This window comes from Phascolarctos cinereus, unplaced genomic scaffold (assembly GCF_003287225.1).
Source record: "Phascolarctos cinereus isolate Bilbo 61053 unplaced genomic scaffold, phaCin_HiC Scaffold_9;HRSCAF=440, whole genome shotgun sequence".
Classification (NCBI taxonomy): Eukaryota; Metazoa; Chordata; class Mammalia; order Diprotodontia; family Phascolarctidae; genus Phascolarctos; species Phascolarctos cinereus.
Genome location: NW_027556402.1, coordinates 141,895,324 through 141,909,111, shown reverse-complemented (window position 1 = coordinate 141,909,111; position 13,788 = coordinate 141,895,324).

Below are 13,788 nucleotides of genomic sequence, written 5' to 3'. Positions count from 1 at the left end.
TAGTGGTCAATCCTTATGAATTGTTGTGACTTCAAGAATTCATCACCATCTGGCTAACTTCTGGGTAGCAAGCCTCTCTAAACTTGTTAGGCTAGTGAAAGGTCTTATCAACTTTCTATAAAACTATTTCAAATGCCTCCTAATTGGTCTCTCTGCTTACAGTCTTCTTCCTACAATTAATCCTTAACATAATTTCCAAAATAATTTTTCTTAAGGCACAAGTCTAATGCTGTAATTCCCATGCTCAAAACTTTAAATGGCTCCCAATGGCCTCTAGGATATACTACAATATACAGTCTGACAATGAAACCCGGACATTTCTTATTTCTACCCAACCTTACTGTTATTCCTTCATTCTAAATCACACCCTTCATCTATATATGGTCCAGCCAAAGTGGATAGTTATTACCTGAACTTAAATTCCAACATTCTTCTAAATACTATTCTTTTCTCCAATCTTTTTTCCACTAAAATTCATTCTCACCACAACAGTCAAATAGGTTAAAGCACAGGTCTGATGATGCATGCTGCTTCCCTGCTCAAGAATGTCCAGTGGCTCCCTCTTGCCTCTAGAATGAAATAAATATTTCTGGCTTTTCAAGCATCCCCCCCACTACATACACAAAATGGTTCCAGCCTACCTTCCAGGCTTACTTCACAATACTCTGCTTGATGCACCTACAGTTTAGACAAACTGCTGCTCCTTACCTCACATTCCATTTTATTTCTCTCAGTATATGTACAGACCTTATTCATCAGAATTCTTTCTCTTCTGCCTTATAGAATCTTTAGTCTCCTTCCAAGTTTAACTCAAAGGCCACAATACCACACAAAACTTTTCTTGGTCCCTAGACCCTAAAACTCTTCCTTCTAATGACTTTGTAACTATTCTATATAAATGTATTTACTTATTTGTATTCATGTTACTCTTAATAGAATATGAGGTCAAAGACTGTTTTGTCTTCATCTCCCAGCTCTTAGTATTAAGTCTAACATTACTATGTGTCAGGTACTTCATCAGTGCTTGTGGAACAGAATTTGAACTCTATGACTTGACCCACACTGTTTCCTGTGTCTCGAAGGTATTTCCTCCCCACTATCATTTTTCAGAATCCTTAATTTCCTTCAAGGCTTCTGGTCATTTGTCACACTAGGAAAGCTTTTCCTGATGTCCACCCTATTAAATCTCCATCCTACCTATTGTCTTGTATTTAGTCATCTGTGTACATATTGTATCTCTTAGTAGCATTGGAAGCAACTTGAGAGTAGAGACTGTTCTTGTCTTGATATTTTTATCCTCTGCACCTATAGGAGAGAGTGATTTTGTATGTAATAGGCATTTCATTCATATTTCTTGAAACTTGATAATCCTCAGAAGAATTGATTGTCAAGTCTAGACTTGAAGTGTTTTAGTTTGGTAGGTGTGCTCAAATCTAAGTTCCTTAATAGTCCTTAAGACCCCATAATCACCTTCATGTAACAATGAGGTGTCAAAGTAGGAATTCAATAGAGTCATTAAATAAATTAATAGTAATAGTAATAATATTTCACCAACAGTTGAAAAGCTATTTCTAATACAGATGAGGATAAAATTGGAACAAAATCAACATTTCTTTTTTTTTGGGGGGGGCATATAGATAAATTTACCTAGCATTTTCTAAAGCCAAATAAATATTCAAGTTTTACTCAGGGAGGAAGAGTCAGAAAAATGTTGGAGAGTCAGAATTCTCTGAATTAAATAAAAGTATGCTTCCCCTTTTTATAAAGAGATTGAATATAATTTGATAATAGCCTTACTGAACATATATCAGCAGTTGTTATAGATATTTTGCAGAATTGTATTATACACTCAGCTAATAATGGGTGGATGAGACCAAGCTCTCACTATGAGAACTGGGCAAAACCATTACATTTTAGGATGAATGAGAGGAGAAAAGAGAATTTGAATGTGGAAAGCAATTAAGAGACTAAGGAAATTGTATTGAATTTAGGTAATGAAGATTTGAATTCAGTTATTTAAAGGCTTTGCAGATACAAAGAAATAATATAATATATGTTTGATATGGACTTGGGGTATTTCATTTGCTATGTAGTATTTCATTTACTGTGGAGCTGATTCAATGTTTATCCATCCATCTATCCATCCCATCTATCCATCCATCCATCCATCTATCTTTTTATTTTCTCTCAAATGAGAGGATATATGGTTGAGGTCTGGCCATTGATTTAGTTGATATGAAGAACCATGGTATAAAATGGTCCTTCAGCTATTCAGATCAGCAACCATCAGAAATTTATAATAATAGAGGGTTGTCTGGGCACTGAGAGAGTGCCTGTCTCATAGTCACACAGCCAAAATATATCAGAGACAGGGAACGTATCTAGGTCTTCATTACTCCAAGACTATATATATACATATAGATACAGGCCTGGATTAAGGTCATCCTGACAAGGAGATGCATACAAGTAAATGGGTTGACAAAACAGAGAAATACCCCGGCTTGTGTAGATTATTGTAAAATTTAATTCTATTCTACTGAAATCAATCTCTCTGAGAGATATGAAATCTAAATATCTAAATAACCCAAAATGTGATGAACTTTAAAAATTTAGCCTTTTGCATTCACATTGTAGGTATTGCAAAGCCTTCATTATACTAGTACACTGTTGGATTTCATGCTGTATTGCCAGTTGTAGAACAATGATATTTTTCAGTAAAATACCTTGATCTTATCCTTCAGTATCTGTTTTTAGATTGACTTCTGAGATATTAGTCACCTACCTGTTGCACATTGAATAATTTAAAGCCATAAAAATAAGTATTGAGCATACATTCAAGAGTTAAAAGAAACTAAGGGACAATTTATTCTCATCTTTTGAAAGAAATCACCACCATGATTGTTCAGTAATTGAGGATACTATTGACATGCAATTGACTAATTATTTTAAAAGAAGGCAGAAGCATGTATTGAATATTTCATAATAGTAGATAATTCAAAATGGTTGATATTTGGTTTGAAAAATAAATGATTATTTTTTGCAAATTTATATTTTGGTATATTTAAATGTTTACTGTGGTCCTCCTATATTCATCAGAGTGGATGAGGGTTCATAACCTGGGATCTGTGAACTTTTAAAATAATATTTTGATAACTATATTTCTGTATAATTCATTTCCTCTGGAATCCTATAGATTTTTTACATAGTGAAAAATGTTATTCTGAGGTGTTACTAGCTTCATTGGATTGTCAAAGGAGTATAAACCACAAATGTTTAAGATCCTCTGGAGATACTGAATAGAATTGTTCCTACTTTCAAGGAAACTTACAATTTTGGTGAAATGACAGAACAATCATGGGAAGAATTAGAGGGCCTTAGTTATGTATTAGACTGAGGGCTAAAGTCAGGAGACCTAGATTTGAATCATGTCTCCAACACCAATGTGTAACCATGGGCAAGTTGTAACCTCTCTAAGTTTCTATTTTCTCATTTGTAAAATGGTGGTGGGGTGGGGAATAATCTATAGTAACTCCATCCCAGGGGAGGATGAGGAGGAAAAAATTTTGAAAATTCTAAAATATCAAGTAAATGCAATCTGATATTAATACTATTTTTACCACCAAATACCACCACTACAATCATTAATGTTAAAACCTATTTTAACCAACCATGTGGTAGAAACTCCTTCTGCTAATTCAGATACAATTCTTATTCATTAATCATGGCTTCAATGAGTTGCTGAGAGACACTAAAAGTTTATCAACTTGTCTAAGGTCATGAGACTAATTTGAGATATATCCAAGATTTTAACCTAGGCATTCTTTACTCCAAGGCTACCTATTCTATAGGGAAGAATGCTAAAGGAATAATATTGAGGGAAATGTTCACAAGTTATAAAAATCCTAAAGGTTAATCATGGCTCTGTTTCTTTTTCCAGATCTTGTTAGAAGTTTTGACCAGCCCACTTTTAGCTGGCTGTAATATCTAACCTTGGTGTAGATTTCTATGTGTAATAATTGATTTTGACAAAGCTATTTGGTATTTCAGCCCTTCTAGAATTTGCTTCCTAAACTTAGTTCATTGTATAGCAACCTCAAACTTTTAGCAGGTTATTTCCTAATGCTCTCCTGCTCTGACTACCATGAGACCTAGGTTCATGCCTGCTGCCAAGCTACTTTATCTTTGGCATTGTTGACTGGGAGCCCAAAGAACTATGTTTAACACATTGTATTCCTTCATAAGAAAAGCATTTTCAACTTCAAAAATTTCTTCCTGGCTTCCAAGACAATAATGCTACCTGTACTGGAAATTACTCCTTTTGCTATCTTTGATCTTTCAATCTCTCTAGTTAATGGAAGCTCATTCCTTTGCCCTGAATATCTCATTTCTGTTCTGAAGCACATTAACTATGTACATATTATAGAGAGCTCCAGGTAAAGTTCTAATTTTTTCTTCTGTGCTTTGGACTGATATTGGGATCTCCCTCCTCTCTAAACATCATATTAATAATGAGTCACATTTATACAGAGCTTTAAGAGTTCCAAAGCTCTTTCTTCATAACCCTTCTGAAGATAGTATTATAAATATCTCTATTTTATACATGATGGAACTGAGGTTTAGGGAGGTTAAAATGAATTTCCTAAATCAGGTTAAAATCCCACTTCTCAAGAAGTTTGCATATTAATGAGAGAAGATATTATAGTAAAAACAAAAAAAAAGCTGGAAAAGACAGGAGAGGGAAGGGAGATAGAAGGTAATGACATGTTAGAAAAAGTTGGGAGAGAGAGGAGGAAGGATGAGACATATCTGGCTTGTATACTTTAAAAGCAAGGTTTTGAGAGTAACTGACCAATCAGAATTAGGGGCCACTTTCAATCTTTGCTGATTCACTAGCTCTTTTCCTGAACCTTAAAAAATATGCCTAGCATTACTAGATCTATCTATCTATCTATCTATCTATCTATCTATCTATCTATCTATCTATCTATCTATATCTGACCCTGAGTTCCAGTCCTTATGACACCTGCCTGCTGAATATTTTCAACTAGATGTCCAAAATAGAACTCATTATCTTCCCAAACTACCCCTCAATCCACTTCTCCTCTGAAATTCTCTGTTAACTTCAAGGGTACTCTCAATCTTCAAGTCACCCAGATTCACAACTGCAGTGTCACCCTCAACTCCTCCCTTATTCCACAAAGCCAATCAACTGCCAAAGTCTTCCTAATTTTACCTCCAAGACCTCTCCCATGTCCCTTCCCTTTTCTCTTTTCATTGATTTCACACTCTTATCACCTCTTCCTTGGGCTATTACAAAAACCTATGAACTGGTCTTCCTATTTCTAGTCCCTCCTCTATCCACACCATCTGCCACATAACTGTCAAATTTAAATTCCTAAAACATATATCTGACCTTGCCACTCCTTTACTCAAAAATGTTTGGTAAATCTATTATATCTGGGGCAAAATACAAACTCCTCAGTCTTCTATTTAAAGTTCTTCACAATCTGTATCATGCCTACCTTTCTAGACTAATTCATATCACTATCCTCCAAATACTCTCAGTTCTTTTTGAACTAACTTTCTAGCCAGCCCCCATAAGCGGTATTTGATCTCCTACTGTCTTTGAATAGATAATTACTCATATCTAGAATATAATACTTCTTCATTTTTTTTACAGTCTATAATTTCTTTCATCTGTGGATGAACTCCCAAAAGTGACCTTTACTAATCCCTCCAGTTATTAGTGTTTCCATCCTTTGAAATAATTTTGCATAATACTTTATAGATTTCAAATTTAGTTACTTGTGAAATACATTCTTGTAGAATGTATACTTTTTGAGAATTAAAATTCTTTAATTTTGGTCTTTGTATGTTCAGTGCCCAGAAGAATACCTGGCATATAACAGATATTTAATACTTAATAAATGTTAAATTTGAATTGCTCACATTTTCATAGAAAAAATAAACAGATTCTAGTGCTAACTTGCACATAAGGAATAAAGGAGAGAAATAAAGAAAATGAATATAAGCAGTCCAAGTGATTTGAAGGAATGGTAGTGCTATTTCTAAAATTGTTCTATTTGTTAGAGGACCTTTTTTATTCAGAAGAGAATATTATGACTGTCATTTATATATACATATATACATATGTATATATGCATAATATATATATATACACATATGGACAATGCATATACATATACATGCATATATGTGCATATGTGTTTATATACACACATATATGAACACATATACATATACATACAATATATGTATATGTATATATGTGTGTATATGCGTATATATGTATATATGTGTGCATATATGTGTGTGTGTGTGTGTGTATGTATATATATATATATATATATAATATATATATACATATATATATATATATATATATATATACATATATATATATATGATTCGATTACAAGGATCATCTTCTGCCCTTAGCCTAGAAACAATGCACTAGGATTATGGAAACAATATGCATACTCAGTGTGTTGATTTATTATGCCTTATCATGCATTTACTATTGTAAATAGATAATAGGTGATGATAGATACAGTGACAGACAGACAGACAGGCAGGCAGGCAGGCAGACAGACAGACAGATATATAGACAGATAGATAGATAGACAGATACAAATGTCCTATGGAGATTTAGGAAAGGTGGGTCAAGAAATAAGGAGAATGTTAAAGGCTTGAGACAAGCATTTCCATAGAGGTCATAGTTAAAGTCATTTTAAAAATTGACTTGTTAAAAGATAAACTATAACAACAAAGGAGGATATTAGTCTTGTTCAGAGCCATAACCAAGGTTGGGTTATTCCATAGGAACCAACTTTTGAGAAGACATACTTCTAAGGGAGGCATGATTTCTCCATTGGCAGTCAGTGATCTACTTTTTGGGTGACCTCATTTTGCCTAAGAAGAACCTGAGTCTAAGCGTCTACTTGCCAGGAAGTTCTCTACACCAAGGGTTCTCAAACTTTTTCCACTTGGGATCCCTTTTCTACTTTCAGCAGCCTTTGTTTGAGTTGCATGGCCTGAGGACATGCTCGGTGCAAAGCCCATGTAATTTGTGTTCGAAACTAAGGAAACAGTGAAGCTTCCAGATGTAACATGGGCAAGAACTTCCAGAAACATCTCAGATTCATTAAGTGTTTGAATCACAGGCAGTCATTGTAGTTTCCAGACTTCTCAATCATGAATGCCAAAGACAACTTAGAAGGTCAGTAGGAAAAGTCTGTGACTGAGGTGGGAGAGAAGCCCTGTCCCAGCCCCTGCATGTTCCTGGGGTGGCAGCTGCTTCTTCAGCTTCAAGCCCATAGGCTGAGGGGGAATTGAGTGGCTGATCAGAGAAGGATTGCAGGGATCTTTGCTGGTGAAGGATTCTCTTGCTTTGCCCATGCTTGGACCTGGGTCACAGTTCTAGGTGGCAGTCCTGGAGTGAGGAAGAGTGCTGGCATGATGGAGCTTGTAGTGGCGGTAAAGGGAAAATCCTCCTCACGGTTCCAAGGCAGAAAAGAGTGCTTGTGGTCACTCATAGATCAGAGCACAGGCCAGGAAAGGAGTAAACACCTCGCCCCTTATCATACCACCTTGGAAGAACTGAAAATTTACAGGTCCCTAGAAGTATCTCTGAAAACAGCTGCACAAAGCACCCCAAGCTTGGGAGAGTACATTCTCCACACTGGAAGCGACCCCTAACAAACAAAGAGTTTATAACTCAAGTAATTGGCTGGGACCATGAACAAACCTCACAAAAAAGTCAGACCATAGAATCTTTCTTTGGTGACAAAGAAGATCAAAACATACAAACAGAAGACAACAAAGTCAAAGGTCCTGTATCCAAAGCCTCTAAGAAAAATATAAATTGTACCTAGGACATGGAAGAACTCAAAAACGATTTTGAGAAGCAAGTAAAAGAAGTAGAGGAAAAACTGGGAAGAGAAATGAGAATGATGCAAGAAAAGCATGAAAAACAAGTCAACAGATTGCTAAAGGAGACCCAAAAAAATACTGAAGAAAATAATGTGCTAAAAAATTGCCTAACCCAAATGTCAAAAGTGGTCCAAAAAGCCAATGAAGAGAAGGATACCTTCAAAAGCAAAATGGGTCAAATGGAAAAAGAAGTTCAAAAGCTTACTGAAGAAAATACTTCCTTAAAAATTAGAACGGGGCAATTGGAAGCTAGTGACTTTATGAGAAATCGAGACACTGTGAAACAAATCCAAAAGAATGAAAAAAAAAACAGAACACAATATGAACTATCTCATTGGAAAAACAACTGACCTGGAAAATAGATACAGGAGAGAGAATACAAAATTTTTAGACTATCTGAAAGCCATGATCAGAAAAAGGGCATAGGCATCATCTTTCAAGAAAATATCAAGGAAAACTGCCCTGATATTTGAGAACCAGAAGGCAAAATAGAAATGAAAGAATCCACCAGTCACCTCCTAAAGAGATCCCCAAAGGAAAACTCCTAGGAATATTGTAGCCAAATTGCAGAGTTCCCAGGTCAGGAAGAAAATATTAGAAGCAGCCAGAAAGAAACAATTCAAGTGTTGTGGAAATACAATCAGGATAATGTAAGAATTAGCAGCTTCTACAGTAAGGGACCACAGGGTTTGGCATATGATATTCTGGATGTCAAAGGAGATAAGATTACAACCAAGAATCACCTACCCAGCAAAACTGAGTATAATCCTTAGGGGGGAAAATGAATATTCAGTGAAGTAGAGGACTTTCAACCATTCTTGATGAAAAGAGCAGAGCTGAATAGAAAATTTGACTTTCCAATATAAGACTCAAGTGAAACATGTAGAGGTAAACAAGAAAGAGAAATCATAAGATACTTATTAAGATTGAACTGTTTACATTCCTGCATGGACAGATGATATTTGTAACTCACGAGACCTTTGTCAGTATTAGGGTAGCTGGAGGGAAAAAATATATGTATGTAGATATGATAGATAGATAGATAGATAAATGGATAGACAGACAGATAGATAGACAGACAGACAGACAGACAGATAAATAGATACATATATACATACATACATACATACAAACATACATACATACATACATACATACACAGATACATAGATACATAGATGGATAGATAGAAAGAGGGCACAGGGTGAATTGAAGATGAAGGGGCGATATCTGGAGAATAAAATTAAGAAGTGAGAGAGGATTATACTGGGACAAGGAGAAAGGGAGAGGTAGAATGGGGTAAATTATCTCACATGAAACAGACAAGAAAAGGATTTTGCAGTGGAGGAGAAATGGGGGAAGGTGAGAGAGAATGAGTGAATTTTATTCTCATGGGTTTTGGCTTAAGGAGGGAATAACATACATACTCAACTGGGTATGGAAATCTATCTTACCCTACAGGAAAATAGAGGGAAGGGAGAAGAGTGCAGGGGGATGATAAGGGGAGGGAAGATTGGGAAAGGGGTAATCAGAAGAAAACACTTCTGAGGAGGACAGAGTCAAAAGAGAGAATAGAATAAATGATGGGTGGGATAGGATTAAGGGAAATATACCTAGTTTTCCACAATGTGACTACCATGGAATGTGTTTTGCGTGACTACACATGTATAACCTATATTAAGTTGCTTGCCTTCTCAATGAGGGTGGGTGGGGAGGGAGGAAGGGTTCAAATTTGAAACCCAAAGTTTTAAAACAAATGTTAAAAAATTGTTTTCACATGCAACTGGGAAATAAGATATACAGGAAATTGGGTATAGAAATCTATCCTCCCCTACAGGAAAATTGATGGGGAAGAGGGTAAGAAGAGGGGGAGAGATAGAAGGGAGGGAAGATTAGGGGAAGGGGTATTCAGAATGCATGCCATCTTGGGGTGGGGGAAGGGACAAAGTAGGGAGAAAATTTGGAACTCAAAATTTTGTGGAAGTGAATGTTAAAACTAAAAATAAATTAATTAATTTTTTAAAAAAAGATAAAAAAATAGTGGTGAGGAAACCCCTTCTATTATTGCAGATCAATGACTGTTCTATAGCTTATAGTATAAGGGAGTAGCCTGGTGGCCTAGAGATAGCAACTATCTTGTACAAAGAGACAATATTACAATAGCAATATTAGAAGCAAGACTTCACCTCAAGTCTTCTGGATTCTGAGGTTATTTTAGCTATTAATTACACAAAAATGTCTTCTAATTTTTATTTACTTAGAATACATGATTTTTCCTTATCTGCATATATATATATATATATAATACACCACACATATACACACATATACATATATATATATATGGTGTGTGTGTATGTATGTAAGTAAGTAATGAATGAATGAATGAATGAATGAATGAATATTATTTTCCATCAGAATAGTTCCTTGAGGGCAGGGAGTATTTCATTTTTGTCTTTGAATCTCCAGCACCCAACAGGAAGCCTGGTGAATAGTAGGTGTTTAATAAATGCTTATTTGTTGTTGGTGTTTTTGTTTTTTTTGTTTTGTTTTGTTTTGTTTTTAGGCAATGGGGTTAAGCGACTTGCCCAGGGTCACACAGCTAGTAAGTGTCAAGTGTTTGGTCTGAGGCCAGATTTGAACTCAGGTCCTCTTGACTTCAGGGCTGGTGCTCTATTCACTGAATCACCTAGCTGCCCCTTAATAAATGCTTATTGAAACCTAAGGATCAATGTCCATTACTCAATGTTCTTACAGTTTGGAATGAACCCAAGAGACATAATAAAAAGTCATGGAATCAAATTAATTTGATCAGTGAAATAACTGGAAGTAAATTGGGAGGGGACAAAGAAGTTGTTCACTTTATTTTTGAGGGATTTGTGTGACTTCTTGATGAGAGAAAGGAATCCCATTTCACCCAAACGTAATTAAAGTACATAGTCTCAACTAGCCAAATTTGCAAGTGTTAATGAAAATTCCTATTTATGCATATTTACCCTCCATTTTTGGAATCAAAGATTTAGATAGTATAACTGAGCTGATCTGCTAACTCTCTAGGAGCCTTTGGAAAGGTGATTGAAAGGAACTCATTTACTTTCCCTTATCTTTACAGGTTGCCTCATTTGCCCAAGGGTTGTCATCCCCTTTCTAATGCTTTGCTATTTAGATAGCTTTTAAAATAATAGATTGAACAAAAAGCCCTTCATTTGAACCATGCCACAGCAATAGGAGTTTGACCCCAGCCTCACTCCTCCAGTGTTATGAAAATGCCAACACAGAAATCGTGGTGTAAATCATGATATACAATTGGAAATCCACAGTAATAAGATAAGCCATAGAGCCTGAGGTCCCATTTGTACTACAAAATATTCCTACTTGTGACAGATTTTCTAAAGGCAAAGGTCAAAATCCTTTTCTACTAAAAATAAATATATCAAGTACATATTAGAAAGAGGTAGGAGGGAAAGTCAAGGATGAATCACTATTATCCTTTCATGTTCATATCAGAGACCAGTCTGAAACTCTTCAGGGTTAGAATAGCTTTCCTTCCCTCCCTTGGGAGAATTTTAGACCTTCCTTTGGCTCTGGGGAGTATGGTATTGAAGCCTGTTTAGAACTGAAAGAAAAGGAAAATTTAGCTACAATAATTTGGGGAAGATATGATTTTTTCCTTCTTTTCCTGAGAAAATCCATGAACAAATCTTAACTGTGTTCTGGGAAGTCTAATGAAGTCTGAAGAATCTATCCTATGCACTCTAGGATGCTGTTAGAGATGAGAACATTTTGTAACGAAGTTTTTCTAATATAGTATGTCTCTGACTCAACATAACAATAAAAGCCAGAAGATTTATATTTGTGAAGAGAAAATGAGAGAATCCAGATCTGAAACTCCGTGTCTGATGGGGGCAATGACACTTTACCCACCCAATTCACACTACCTGAAGGTTATTGATCCATACATTTACATGCCTTTTCTAATACAGATTAGTAATGGCCTATTGGGTATCTCAAACATAACGTGTCCAAAATAGTATGTTTTCTTTTCTCTTACCTGAATAATAACTAGTATTTCTATTGTGCTTTGAAACTTGCAAAATGCTTTGCATTCTGCATCTCATTCAAACTTCATAACCTTGTGAATTAGGTGCTATCATCCCTGTATTTATCAATGACAAAACTGAAGAATATTGAGCCTTAAGTAACTTGCCTTGAGTCACTCACCTAGTCCATCTATGAGTTGAGATTTGAACCGAGGATTTCTTTAAACCAAAGGACCCACTGAGTCTTGTCAGTCAAAATTCAAATCTACAGATTTAGCTTTGATCTTTCACTATCCCCCCAAAAAAATCAGTTTTTATACAAGCCAAATTTTATCTCAATTCTATATCCAGAACATTTCTTGATTTCATTTCCTTCATTCCACCCACATGACCATGACAGTAGTTTAAGTTCTCATGACTTCCCTTCTGGGTTACTGAAAGGTCTCCCTGTATCTAGCCTTTCCCCAGTCCAAACCAATCCATCCACCAAACAGTTGACAAAGGGTTGGGGGCAAAAGCAAGTACTTGAAAGTTTAATCTACATTATTAACACTTTCTTAAGTCTAGAAAATCAACAAAACAATAAATCAAACCCTGATTTGTAGCTATTGCTTATGTCTGAGGTGTAAAGGTCACACTGAAAATTTAACAATTGGTTCTAAGCCACTTAGAGCTGCCCCAGCACACCTTGCTTCTACTCTGAAAAACATTTCATGAGCCATGTGTAAGCTCTCTGAAATTAATCTATAAAATTGAGGTGTTACACAATTCTCACCAGAAGATCAAGCCTTGCTTGGTGCTAGGTAGGTGCTAAGTTTTTACAATCTTTAGTTATGTTTTGTATCTAAAAAAAGTATACCTTTCCCTTGTATAATCAACATTGATTGATAAGTCCATGTTCTTTATGGATAACTATTCTGAATTTTGTTGGGGAAATGACCTTGTCCCAAATAGCCATCCTATACTTCTCCATTACCACCACCACACCACCAACAACAACAATAACAACAACAACAACAGCATCACCCTATCCATTATTATCATTTTTGTAGGCAAGAAAAGGCAAGAGCTGGAAAGGCATGATTTAACCACTTGCACTCTTACAACTCCAACCAGAACTGATGAGTAAATAAATTATAGTGTCAACCAGGGACAGTTTGAATTATTTACATCCTCAAGTGGATTGATCCAGGAACCAGCTATGGATTTTTGGGCAAGTAGACTAAAAAACAAATCTTTATGATTTTGGTAGGGCCTCTGAGACCCCGTGGAACCTCTTTACCAACTGTTTTTTAAATCCTTGAAATGGCTTTTATTTGTTTTTGTCTTCCTATATCACTTTTAACTGCCTTTGAGAACTTCTACCAAGGGAATTGGATTATGTTTTTAATAAAAGAACTATTTTTGAACCCTTGAGCTTTGAGTGATCTATAGAACCAGAGATGAAGCTGACATGGACAATCATTATATCTGCAGATCTTTGATTTCATTGGTGTAAGGAAGTGGGCAAACTCTTGCTTTAACAATAACACATCCTCACTGCAGTTTAGAGTTTTAGAGATTTGCCTAAAGCGTGTCTTGAACAGGCTTATGCAGTCGGTATGTTTCAGAGACGGACTTGAACCCAAGTATTCTTGACTCAAAAGCCAGTTCTCTATTCAATATACCACATTGTCTGTCATTCTTATTATTATATCATATTTATTTATGTATACATAAATGTCCTCATATCTATTTGGTTAGGAGCAAATTGTGTCCACAGTTTTCTTTTGCCATTTTCTTGCTTAGCCATCAT